Below are 14,012 nucleotides of genomic sequence, written 5' to 3'. Positions count from 1 at the left end.
TCACTTCTATGATCACAGATTATACTATTCTTGGTCAATTGTCTCAGAAATTACTATAGGTTACTAAAAAGACCAACTTTAGAAAATGTGGCTAGCTCTGCATAAATCTTTTATCCCAAGAGATAAAAAATTCAAAGGTACCCATTCTTTAAAAAAGAAAAAAAAAAGTATTTTTTCTTGTGTAAACAGTTGCATGGGATATAAAAGAGTTCCATTAAGTGTGCCTTTCCCCCGTCATGTACGTACAACCTCAAACCAGCACCTGTACTAATATCTAATATCTATAATTAATATCTACATTATCAAAAGTTCTGAGTCTGATGTTCACACAAGTAAAGACTTCACCATAACCAAAGCTTTGTGGATTTTCTCTATGGTCTTGCAGCATAAAATGTAATGGAATTGACTCTGCCCCCAGAGTAATAATGACAACGTTTAGTATGCTTTCAGAATTTATTATATTAATAAACTGGGCATTAAGGCTGTCCACCAATATAAATCATTTTTAACATGAAAACTTAAAGAGTCTGAAGTCGGTATTTCCCCTATCAAAACAGCCAAAAGGATGGATGTCCAGGCCCAAAGGCATGGCCCATCCTGTTCCAGGGGTAGATACAGCCCTAGCATGAAGGTGAATTAATCAAGCTCCCTTTGCCCAATGCCATGGATTATTCAGATCACACTAACACTCCTGGTTCTAAGAATTTTCCTGGTTTATTCATAGGTATAACATGTACTCATCTGCTGATACCAGTGCTCATTTATTAACTGAATTCAATGAATAGGCATTAACTGTTAGTTCAGGCATAGAAATACAGTATCCTCATGGAGCTTGAATTTTAGTCAGACATTGCTCAAAGAATTACATAAATACACATAAAATCTCGGTTGTGATAAATGCTATGAATGCAAGGTATATAGTCCTAAAATAGCAGAAAATAATCTGAACACATCAGTATTGTTATTTATACTGATCAAGTCAAAATAAATAAAATATTTATGTTTCAGAGTTCTTGTGGAGACTAAATTTGATATCTACAAAAACATTTTAAACTGTGTACTTAAATAAAAATAAGGATTATTTTATTATAGTGGATAGACTAAACTATGGTTCAGCATAAGTAATAAATAAAATTTCAGTATCTAAATACATCAAAGGTTTATTTCTCACTTGGGCAAAGCCACCAGTAAGTCTGGCGGCCCTCCAGGGCAGTTCCCTTCAAGTAGTGAATCAGGAAGCCAGTCTACTTGCATCTTGAGGTTCCAACATCCCAAGATGTGGCTTCTAGACCACAGCGCGAGGAATTGCAGAGTCGTGCATGCACTTAAATGTTCCATCTTATCGCAAGGGCGCTCATAAGTGGGGAAGAACATGAAGACTTCTGCCACGGGTAGGAAGAGCACGGTTCCTGAACGAGTCATCTGACTTTTCTGAAACCCTTTCCCCACTGATCCATGGGGAGGGTGACTCAGGCTATCTCATGAGGTTAACAGGGGTCATGTGAAGAACTCACACACTGCAAGGATCCCTGGAAGAGCCTTGCTGCTACTTCTGCCACGACCACCCACGATGCCAACACCAAGGGGAGGAATGAAAATTGAGCTGAAGCATGACAGGCCTGGACTCACTTCTTTTAATGAAACGGGCCAGCCAGGCTGGCTGGACACTGAAGACTTGGCAGCATCTTGCATCGTGTCACTCGGAGGCAGAGCAGGGTGGTTGGAAGCAGCGCCAAGGCAAACCTGCTCCTCCCCCACCCTCCTGAAAAGCGCAGTTTAACTTCTGGGTCAGTGCACCTAATTTTCCTACTGGGCTAGTCTAAAATTATCTAATTAGGTTAACAGACCCAGTTTAAAAAAAAAAAAAAAGGCTAAATATACCTAGTTACCTAAGTACTTTCTTATTCTAACTAATATTATCCTGGGTCAGAGTCAAGGCATATTACTTGTTTAACTGTTATCGTCAGCCTCTGTTTGACCATTAGGGAGCCAATGACCCTTATCTAAATTACTGACCCCTCTTTACCTAACTACAAACCAAGAAACCCATAAAGATCCAGAATCCCTACTTAACATTATGCCTCCCAATTGTCATTATTCAGTTGGAAACTCAAGTGGTGTTTATCTAGCTGAGAAATGTTGTATTTACGTACACCCTCTTAAGCAACCACACTCAGCACCAATATCTGCTTAATATGCTCCCTTTATTGCATTGGTGATAGATATACCATTAGGTACACAGCATGACAAATGTGATGCCAGCCTTTTTTTCTTTTTTACACCTACAGCACCTGGTCTTTCTAGGTGGTCTCCCATCCAAGTACTAACCAGGCCCGACCCTGCTTAGCTTCCGAGATCGGATGGGATCCGGCTTGTTCAGGGTGGCATGGTCACAGATGATGCCAGGCTTTTATCACAGGTTTTAGTTCTCTATCTGCCTGAGCAGGCTAGTCACAGCCAGAGCAAAGGAGCGATGTGCAGTCACATTAAAGGCAATGCCAAAATAAGAAAAAGAATGTTTCTATAAAAAAAAAAATAAAAATAAAATAAAATAAAAATAAAAGAGAATAAAATGAAAATAATTGGTTGTAAGAAAAAAAAGTTCTCAGAGATTCCAAAGATTGAAGATAGAAAATCCAAAGGCTGGGAAGATTAATTTCACCACTATGAAAAGATGATCTTCAGGGAAAAACAAAAACAAAAACAAAAACAAAACTGTAACAGCAATTGATAAATAAATGGCTGTTCCAGAAAATATAATAAAATAAAAAATGGTGAAAAGATAAAAAGGATATGGTAACCAAAACTTCACTTATATAGTTTAAGAAAGTTCATTGCCAGAATGCATGTGTCATTAAAAGGTATGACAGTGACCCAAAGCAAATTAAAAAAAAAAAAAAAAAAAAAAGCAGAAGCACTTCATTTTTTGTTGTTTATTAGGAGAAGTTATAGAATTTGGGGGGATTTCCTACAAAAATAAAGCTCGAGAGTCCAAAAAGAAAAATGACTCACTCTATGACCTTTTCATTATTATTGGTTGAGATTCATTCTTAACTAAGTACTAGATTATCTGACCATTTTTAGCTTAATTTATAAAACTTATCTACATATTAATATTATATCATATCATGAAAATAAATACGTTAGGATGTTTCAAAGGTGTTTGTGTAGGTGTGTTTATGTATGTATGTATGGTGAGGGGTATGAGTATGTATGTGTGACTGCTTATATGTGTGTGTGTTTACCTGTCTTTATGAAATGAGTGTATGTATGTGTGTGGTTGTACATGATTTGTGTGGTTGTGTACATGAGCGCATATGTATGTGTACTATCTGTGTATGTATGTTTAGAAATTTGTGAGAGCATATGTGACTGTATGTGTTTCTGTGGTGTGTGGGATTGTGAATGCATGCAAGTCATGCAAGTATGTGTGTTCGTGTGACTATGAGTGCATGTGTGAGCGTGTATGTGAGAATCTGTGAAAGTATGCATGAGTGTATACGGGAGTGTGAGTGTGAGGGATGTGTCCGTGTGGTCACATGTGAACATATCCAGAAGCTGTTGCTAACAGCAAAATACTTCCAATAAAACAGAGGGGTAAGGTATTCCCATGGCCTGGCTTAGCCGAAGACAAAGAGTAGAAATATCAAAGGAGTAATTAGCACAGCAACTTTCTTCTTATGAGATCTTAGACCAGAATCACATTCAGTGCCAAAGTAATTTCCTAAATGGTCCCCTAGAGACTGGAGCCTGCATTCCTGTCTCTCTGTTCTGCGTTCTCTCTTCTTTCTATCCTTATTAGACAAAGAAGGCAAAAGGAGTTCTAATAACATCCCTTCTTAGCTCCTGACCAAGTCTTCTCATTTCTAGGCACCCCGTTGCCTCTGTCAGGAATGCCACACTCTACCTGTTCATGAGGCCCATGACTTCTTCCAATTCCTGACTAAAAATACTTTCTTCAAGCAACCTTTCCTATCCATGCTCCCCCTACACTGATATCTCCCTCAGCTCTTAAAAATAGCATTTATCATTTTGAATTACATATTCCAGCTATTTGCTATCTATACATCTACCAGCATGAAAAGTCTACGATTCAGCACTGTTACCTTCTCATTTAGAGTATAAGTTTGTCAAAAGAAGGAAGCCTATCTTCTTTTTCTTTTAAATTTCTCATAAAATATTAAAACGCCATGCTCAAAATCATTGCTTAAAAGGTCTTAGATTAAATGGAAGTTATATGAGTGTTTTTGTACTATTCTTGCAACTTTTCCTATATGTTTAAAATTTTTAATAACAAGTTGGGGAAAATAGCCTTAAATGAAAACTAAAGTAAGGGAACTAAAATTTTTACCCTCTGCTATGTACCAGATACCCACTTAATTCTTCCAGAAAGTGTGATCCTTTTAGATGTGAGCTTTGATCTCCACTTTACAGATGAGAAATCTGAATCTCAAAATCATCCCCAAGATCACCCAGCTGGAGAGTGGCAAATTATGGATATAAATCTAGTGCTTTCGAATTTAAAAACTTAGTCCCTTTCCACTAGGCCATGCAGCCTAAGTAAAATTTCTTACTGGTATACAGCTGGTAATTAATAGATGCTAATTGAATTGTATTGAGATGAATCAAATTACCTGTACAAAGAGATGAAATCATAGCCATCTACACAGAATGATTATAATAATTATAATAGTTAACTTTTACTGAGAACTTACTATCTGCCTGGCACTCTGCCAAGCAAGTACTTTATATGCATCTCAATTGTCACAATATTCTTTTGACACAGCTACAATCATGACTCTCATTTTAAAGATGAGCAAAGACAAGTTTAAGTAACTTATCTAAGGTCCTTTTCTCCATCTATGCTCTCTTTTGTTCTTATTGGGTAAATTCTATTGATGTGTCCTCAAACTCACTGATTTCATTCTGTCTTCACTGCTCTACAATTGAGCCTACCTACTGAGGTTTTACTTTGGTTATTGAATTTTTTAGTTCTATAATTTCTACTTGGCTTCTTTTTTTGTAACTTCTATTTGTTTGCTGAGATATTCTAATTTTTCATGTGTTTCAAGAAAATCCATAATGCTTGTGAAGCGTTTTTATGAGGCTGCTTTAAAGTTGTCCTCAGATCATTTCAAAATCTGATTCCTCTTAGTGTTGGCATCTGTTGATTGTCTTTCCTCTTTCATGCTTTGATTTTTTCAGTTCTTGGTATGACAAGTGACTTCCTACTGTATGCCGGGCATTTTGGAGATTCTACTATGAGATTCTGGATCCTATGTAATTTTATCAGGCTGCCACCCTGCTGAGTTGTAGTGCAAGGGAGGGATGGGTTGTGTACGTTCAACTTCCTCTGGGCCCTGACAACACCACCCTGGCAAGAGTAGGGCACTGACTCACACTGCTTGGTTGCAGAAAGAGAAATTTCCATTCAGCTTCCCCTTCTGCCCTATTGACACTTTCCAGGTAAAAGTCAGACACCAAATCCCATTCCACTGGGTCCTACTGACACTAGCCTGGCAGGAGAATTGCACTGTCTGGTTCCCTGGGGCAAGACATACATCAGCTCCCCGTTTGGTCCTGCCAACATCATGCGGCAGAAGAATAGAAACACTATCTACTTCTGCCACATTCAAGACAGATGAGCTTCCCACTTAGCCCTGCTGACACCACCCTGTGGGATTATGGGAGCACACTGCCTGCTTCCATCCATCAGTGAGTTAGAGGATAGAGGAGGCATTTTTCCGCTGGTATTTGGCATTTGGTTAGAGTAGGGTAAGTGTTTTCAAAATGCTTTCTGGTCCTTTGACTAAGAAGGGCAGGCTTTTCTTGGAGCTTTTTGTGTCTGTTTGTTGGTGGTCCTGGTTTGGAGGCTTCTGCAGTACCTGCACAAAATACACAGAAGTCCATAAGCTAACCTAGGAACTCGCCACGGTGTAATTCCTCAAGTCCCACGGTCCCAAGCAGCCCATTCTTCTCTTACCTTTTAGAGATAGTCTATGCTTGTTTGCTGTATGACATTCAGGGATATTTAGTTGCAAACTGGAGAGCTGGGAGAAATGGGGCTACTCCATCTTGGTGGAGCCAGAATTATCCAGGGTCTTATAAACTCATGAATAGTAAGGCAGGAATCTGAACCCAAGATGGCTAGTCATAGAAACTACTATTTTGATTGTCATACTTGCATTAGTCATAGTAAAGATTTTCTGTATATTCATTTTCTAGGTCTGCCATTACACCATACCATAGACTGGGAAGCTTAAATAACAGAGACTTATTCGCTCACAATTCTGGAGCCTGGAAGATCCAGACTGACTGAAGTCGGCTGGGTATGCTTCTTCCGAGGCTTCCCTTCCTGGCTTATGGATGACCCCCTTCTCGCTATTTCTTCACACGGTCTCCTCTCTGTCTGTGTCTGTGTTCCAATTTCCTCTTTTTGTAAGGCCAGCTCTACTGGATTAGAAACGGCAACAAGAACCTCATTTTAACTTAATCACCTCTTTAATTTAACCTTTCTCCAAATACAGTCACAGTGGAGGTGTTACCTAACACTATCACAGTAATCGTTTTGCAATACGTAAATGTATTAAATCAACATGTTGTACACCCTAAACAATGTTATCTGTCAATTATATCTCAAACATAGCTGGTAAAAAATCAGTCACATGGTAAGGTACTGGGGGTTAGGACTTTAACATGAATTTGGGGGGAATACAACTCAGCCCATAACAGCATGTCGTATAACAATATAGTGTATAAAATAGTATATTACATAAAGTTAGATATTACAAATGCATAATATATATGAGAAAATAGTCTAATAGTCTAATTGTTACTTATTTCTATTATGTATAATGTACAGTTGGCGTCAAGGCGAATTTACTAATGTGCACGTTTACTATAATTAACACCAACTTCCCTGGACCTTCTCTTTAGTATTAGGTCAGCATAGATTGTAGCCTTTTCTCTCCTCTTCCTTTCCAGATACAGCCACCCTTCCAGGGCACATTCAAATCTTTCCTTCCCATACAAGCCATATCTGACTTCACCAGCACATAATATCCCTTAATGAATTCCTATAAAGTGACTGAGGTATTTCTTTATTTCTCTCTTTACAGATAGTAAACTTTCATATGGCTGAAAATATATTTTTCTCCCTCCTCATCCACTTATGATTTGAATTATGTCGAAATCAGTGGACATGGTAACATCAGTTTGGTACTTCCTCTAGGAATGGTCCCTCTCACTTTGTCCTAGGCTAATGCTTGAGCCACCCTATTGATAGCATGACATCCCATCACTGATCATATTCAATGGAGCAGGGGCGACTCGAATCCAAACTAGACCAATAAGCTCCTTCCCCAGGATTGTTAGACTCAGTGCCCAGACAGTAAAAAGAAAAGTTTGAATACTGATATTGATATCTGCCATGGTTCATGCTACGAGTGAAATAAAGGCAGAGAAGGCTAATGTTCAAAAAAGCAGAGAAGGGTCGTTGAACAGAAACAAAGACTGGCAAGGAAGTTCTGGTGATGGCTGCGTTCCTGCTTCCGGTTAATTTCTGAGTCTCGAATGAATTCCTGTCCTTGGGTTAGCAAAACCCTTCAGTATTTAATAAATTCTCCTTTGCGGTTCGGCTACTTTAAACAGAGTTTCTATTACTTTCATCCAAATAATCAATCTTTTTTATGACTTATTCTCCATGAAGTTGACCACCATACCTGCCCATCACGGTCCACCTTCTGAGGCCCTCAGCCTTCAGCCAGGAGGGAATGCTCTGAAGGTGACGACTACTATCAACTAGTTCAGTCAGGTTTACTGAGAGCCCTGTGATGCCAAATGCTAGGATTATCAGACCCGCAACACTCACAAGAGGACGCTGAACCACTATCACCCTCCACCTTGTCAAAGAGACATTGATATTCAACCATTGGCACAACTCACCTTAACTCTGACCTTCCCTAGAATCGATCTTTGTTTTTTAAATGGACATTCCCAAAATTTCAGGCAGCACATTTCTTGGTCCTGGAATTAACATGTATTACCTAAAAGAAAGAACTACAGGGTCGTATATATTTGAATGCATTCTCTCACGCTGACAAAATAGAAAGAGATCTAAACCCTCTTCTTATCTCATTGAGGTGAATTCATATTCTCAAACATCAGAATACAGACTATCTCCTTAATATCTGACTTTCAGAGACTAAATCATTGAAACATAATATATCAGGTCACTCAATGCTTTGACTATTTTTATTTCAAATCTTCACATTCATGTAGTATACATCCTTATTTCTAAATAGGCTACGAATTCCTTAAAGCAACAAGAATTCTGAGCACATTTTAAATACTTAAAATAAATTAGTTCATTATTTGTTCTGTGACCAATATAAGAATTTTGCATAGCTGTGAAGCCTGGGTTTCACAGATAACATTGTAGCTGGTGTCCCAAACCACATTGTGGCCATTAAAAAAACTCCCATTTACTTTGCACTGAATCTACAAAGTACACATTTTTGCCTGCCAAGCGTTCAAGCTTTTGAAAGGTACCCCCAGTGTCATAGTTATGAATTCTATGGTACCAATGGCATTTTACCACATAAAGTAAACAGTTAATTGAGATAAATAATTAGCAAGGGAATGTTGCAAGTTCCGGAGAAAAACCAGAACAATAAAAAGTCAAAAACCAGTCTCTTGGACACTCCCAGGGTCTCTCCCTATGGACCAATTAACCAACACATTCAAATGTTGGCAGTCCTTCTCATTTTTAGAAGCACAGGACCAATTACCAGGCTCTAAAAAACTACATTTTATAGCCGAAATGATTTATAGCCAATGTTTTCATTGCACAGTACGTGTTCCTCTTTGTTAAACAAAAGTTCACAGAAAAGAACTGGTACTAGGAGGAGGAAGAGGGAACATGCATGCAAAAAGATGGAAAGCAAAAAACGCCAAATGCAAATTCAAGAAAAAACAGCTTCTTTGGACTTTAGCCCTTATTCCTTTGGATTCAGTACCAAACATGTATTTAAAGACACTCTGAAATATCACCAATTTAGAATCTATTTTTTGCTTTTGTTGGAAGTGCTATTCTGCCATTGGATTTGTTGAACAATAAACCTAATTCACTTACCAAAGGTCAAAAAACCAGCAGTCGATCTATTTTGCTTTATTAATAACCAAGTCAGACAGACTATCAGAGACCCTTTTCATTGTTTAGCGCTCAACCATTGTGCAAGGAAATAGCTTGTCCAAGTGTTATATTTAATAGCGAGCCTAAGATTTCAGTCCAAGTCTGTCTGTGCTCAAAGCTGGCGCTCCCAAATGTTGTGCTCTACTACTGGGTTAGACAGAAAGTAACTGCAGAATTTCTCAGCCCCTTTAATACTCGATCTCTAATTATGAGCTCTAAATCCATTTCCCAAAGTGACTTGTCCTCTGTGCCCTTTCCCATGAAAGATCCTGTGTGATTAGTGTCCCAGGACCGGTGCAGAACTATACCACATTCTCTACTGGGAAGAACCAGGCCAGAGAAAGGTATGAAGAGACACTCACGCCAGTTACTGTCCACTAAGTAACCTGAACCGATGGCCACAGGCTCACGAGTAAAACGCAGTGAGGCAGCGCCAGCGTCACGGGGCTGAGGAGAGAAGACAGACTTCCCGAGAGCAGAGGCTAGAGAGTCAGGCCTTTCGTAGAGTCTCTTCCAGAATTTAAACCGAGCACAATTTTCTCCCTCTTTACCAATAAACAGCTGAAAAGCATTAAAAGCTGGGCGAATATTTTCTTACCTTCTAGAACAAAAGATGTTAAAATAAACTGCCCAGAGAAGTTTGGTGACTTATGAAGTGTCCTATGTTATGAGCAGTTCGGTCGGATGCAGAGTTGGTTCATAAAGGCCAAAAATTAAGTGTTACTATTGAATGAATCTCCACATTTCCATGATAATGTTGTTAGCTTGCTATGCTTTTCAAACTTTCCTTTGCGTTCCTTACTTTTATTGTCAATATTTAATTGGGGCCATAAGTCTGGAAATATTCAGACTCTGAGAAACAAGGGAATGTCAGGTAAAGCACATCATATCCCATAGGTCACATATATTTTAAGGAAGCTGGGAAGAGAGACAGTCAGTAAAACAGAAACAGATGTGAATTTGATATGATTACAACCTCCATTTCAATAGGAACAGTGCTTTCAAATTCTTGGAACCCATTGCTTCACTGAATTTAAAGTGAAACATTGAGCAGCTCTCGCCCAAAAAGAATTGCATGAAGCCCACACAGAGCTTTTGAAAATTCGTTTGCATTTGAATGCTGCAAATTATAATTTAGTATGACAAAGTCTATGTAACTGAGGAGAAATTATATGAACAATCCAACTTTCAGTCAACTTTACTCCTAGTTCTAATCCCAACATACTAACTTTAATTTATATGTCCCATCAGAGATGTTTTTCTGTAAAATAAGTCGTATCTTTCCTAACCCTGCCATACCTGCCTGGCTGTGATAGGCTCAAATGTGACCGACACAACATACCCTCAAGGATTCCCCATGAACAGTGGACGTTTCTGTCTGAGTCTTCTTTGACACAACGGACACAGCATCATGGTGCCACAGTCAGAGTGAACCTCTTTAAGATAAGTTTAGGTTCTGATGTGGAATTAGCATCATAACAAATCTGTATTTACGGCAGATTATCTTTGCTGGAAAAACAATATTCTTCATTTTACTATCAGATGACAAACGTCAAATACAAATAGGATACCAATGCAAGAAAAGTTGTCTAATCTTTCCTCAGAATGGTTAATTCATGTAGTTTCTAAGCTTATTATTATGTGAGAAAAGGGAGAGTAAAGTGTCACAATTTGGGGAGACCACAACAGGGAATTACTATTTCTCTTCCCTATGCATGTATGCTCTCTCACTATAGCATGGTACTGCACCCTTGAAGCTGAGCTTAAATTTTGCAGAACGCTTTCATAAAAAGTATGATTTTCAAAGACTATTGACTCAGAATTCAGGGAATCTTAGAAGTCATCTAGTGTCCCCAAACAGCCCCCTCCAATCAGGATTTCCTTCCTAACTGGTAGGCAATCGGCTGCCCTTACAGAGGAGGCAGCTAAAAACGCGGTGAGTTTGTTAAATCCTGTGTTGTGTGTTTTTATTATATGAAAGTGATTCCACAAACGAAAGCAGAATTGAGTTCCACGAAGTTCCTCAGTGCTCTCAGGAGCAACACAGACTAAATCTGGTTCCTGTTTAGAAGACTGAAAGGCACATGATTCCACCCTGGAAAGAAGTGGCTCTCCCCAGAGCCAACCACGGCCCACTCACTCAGCCCTTCCTTGTGTGACGGGTGCGGAGACAAGCATCCTCACCTCCCTTCTCTGACACTCCTGCACAACCTCCCCTTCCTGTGCCCACCCCTTCATGTTTGGGTTTCCTCATTTTCCTACCTCCTCTCTCTTCTGTTCTCAAACCACACACTCCCAACTGTCACATAGACAGAGACTACCAGTTCTGAATCGCCAGTGAAGACTTCTCTTTCCAACTCATCTCCTAACTGAACCACACGCACTTATCGAAGACATCTCAGTCACAGAATGGCACGGCACTCTCTCTCCTCTGCACTCCCTATCTCAATCTGATGGTGTCATTTACCATCATCCGAGGAAGACAGTCTTGAATCTTAATAAATCCTCATTCCCCTTCAGTACGCCCTTCCAACAAATCTATTTCCCAAAACATCCTTGAATTCTGTTGTCTTTTCTCCATCTCCCTCCTACTGCCTTGATTCAGGTCATTGCTATTTCTCTTGGGACGGTTGTAACACTCTCAAGCTGGTCTCCCTGGGTCCAGTGTGACCTCACTTCCCTCACTGTGGCCAGAGTGATCTTCCCAAAGCACAAACACGCTTGTGTTAAACTCATTTTAATCACAATAAAAAAAACTATCTAGCTAAACCCCCTTTCATGTCGTATAAAAGATACCCTTATTGGCCATGATTTGTAGACCAAAAAAAACATGTTAATAGATTGTATTCTTTTTTAGAAGAAGTTTGCATCAGACAGGAAAGAGGTGGTTGTCAGAAAGGAAGAACTGCAGCTTTACAAAACGTGTCCACACAGCCTATCGGTTCTAAGCTGTTTGTTGACAGTGAGCACATGGGAGAAAACTACAGTATAAGACAAAGAATTAAGAGCCCCATAAAAATACCTGTATAGTTAAATAAGACATTTTCCAGATCCTCGTACCTGGGTAAAATCAAAGGATATGTTCTGAGATGCCTTTCAGTTTTGAAAAAAGAAGTTAATCTTCCATTTCCCCTATCATTAATAGCTCCATGGTACTTTTACAACTCTCTGCCCACACAGATTATAGTGGGTGTCTGATGGAGTTCTCTAGTAGGAATAGATACACTGGGGTAAAGAGTTTGAAAGGATTGTGATTTGGTAACAGAAACAGAAACCTTTATTACTTTTTTTTTTTTCATGAAGCAGATTAACTTCTATATCATATGAACTGTCTCTATCATGAACAGCATCACAGCGGAGACGAAAATGTTAGTCTTCAGTCACTTTTATAGAACAAAGCAGAGTGATTTAATTATATATCCTTAAGTTCCTAAAATTGACTCTCCCTTTCTTGACTCACAGTTTTCAATAAATACACACTAAGAGTCACAACTTTGCAGTTTCTTGACAAATCTCCCAACAAAATATTTCAGATTCATTCATTTGTCTAAATTTATTTAGAAAAAAAATATTTAAAGGATGATGATGGATTGAACCTAGCCACATTCCAGATGACCAGGATTTCTAAATTCACTTATTTCTTTTTGACAAAATCCACAGTACATTCTCATTTACAGTGGTATAAAATTAAAGACTTTTGCTTTTTTTTTTTTTTTTTTTTTTTTTTTTTATTGCTGTTAGTTAACCTTGAAGAGTAATAAACTCTAGGGAGGAAACAACAACACTAAATCATGAACAATAAATGATTCCAATTAGATCACTGACCCAAAATCTGACTTTTCTCATTTCAAAGTAACTGATATAGACTCTAGAAACAAAACTGGTTTTCTTGTGTGTTTATAAGTGTTTGTGTAAGTGTAAGCAAGGAGTTTTATTCCTTTCTTCCTTCAAAAACAGAAATATTTTTATTTTTCATTGTTCCCCTATGCTTCAGAACCATGTCAAGGTATCGGTGTGAATTTGCAAAACCACAGTTAAGCATTGCCAGAAGCCCCTGAAAACATTTATCTTTATTTGGTATAGGTTTAAAAAGTCATTTTTTAAATGGGTCCAAGAACAGATATTATTTGAATTGAATTTTCATAATTCTGTGGAAAATCAATAGAACACATGGTTTGGTGGTCGTATCACCCACCCCAGGGACTTTTGAGAGTCACTGCCCTGTTTGTCTACCAAACAAGATGATTTAGGTCAAAATTACATTGAAAATGAGCTTTGATTCTCTGGTTCAAAAAAATAATAATAATTGCAGTAGTTTTTGTTCTAACTTTTGACATAATTTTTTTCATCTTCCCCAGGAATTTAAAGATTATTTCAGATTCAGTAGAAAACTCGAAGGGGAATAAAAAAGAGAGATGGGAAAGGGAGGGACATTTCTAAACATGACCCTTGAACAACATCAGTCCCTACCTAAACGTAACCAAAACATGATGACTGTATCTTTCAACAGTGTATGATAAAAAATAAAACTTAGGAGTGAAAAACCAGAGCTTTCTGAGAGCATGTGTTAACAGAGGGTGAGCTCCTGAAATGCTAATAAGATGGGGGAGGAAATGATAAAGAAATTAAACTGTATTTCTTCAGGCTGATCCAAAGCGATAAAAGTGCAGCATTAGCCAGGAATATTTATAGGTGTTGCCACATATAAAAATTTGTGTACATCTTGCCTTATTTTTTTTATGTGTGTAAAACATGAACAATTTTAAACATCTCAAAACAGCACGAATTGTGAACATTTTATTTAACTCTAACCTTTTAA

At 38.3% G+C, this 14,012-nt stretch overlaps 1 long non-coding RNA gene and 1 pseudogene across 1 annotated transcript in view; both read right to left on the bottom strand.

Annotated features, from left to right (window-relative positions):
• LOC107513081 overlaps window positions 1–14,012 on the bottom strand; it is a 100,946-nt gene that overhangs the window by 73,955 nt on the left and 12,979 nt on the right. The window lies entirely within an intron of this gene.
• Window positions 2,280–2,398, bottom strand: LOC118609420 (annotated as a pseudogene).

This window comes from Rousettus aegyptiacus, unplaced genomic scaffold (assembly GCF_014176215.1).
Source record: "Rousettus aegyptiacus isolate mRouAeg1 unplaced genomic scaffold, mRouAeg1.p scaffold_m13_p_11, whole genome shotgun sequence".
NCBI classification, from domain to species: Eukaryota; Metazoa; Chordata; class Mammalia; order Chiroptera; family Pteropodidae; genus Rousettus; species Rousettus aegyptiacus.
Note: the sequence above shows the minus strand (reverse complement) of the source record. Positions and strands in the feature narration are given on the sequence as shown.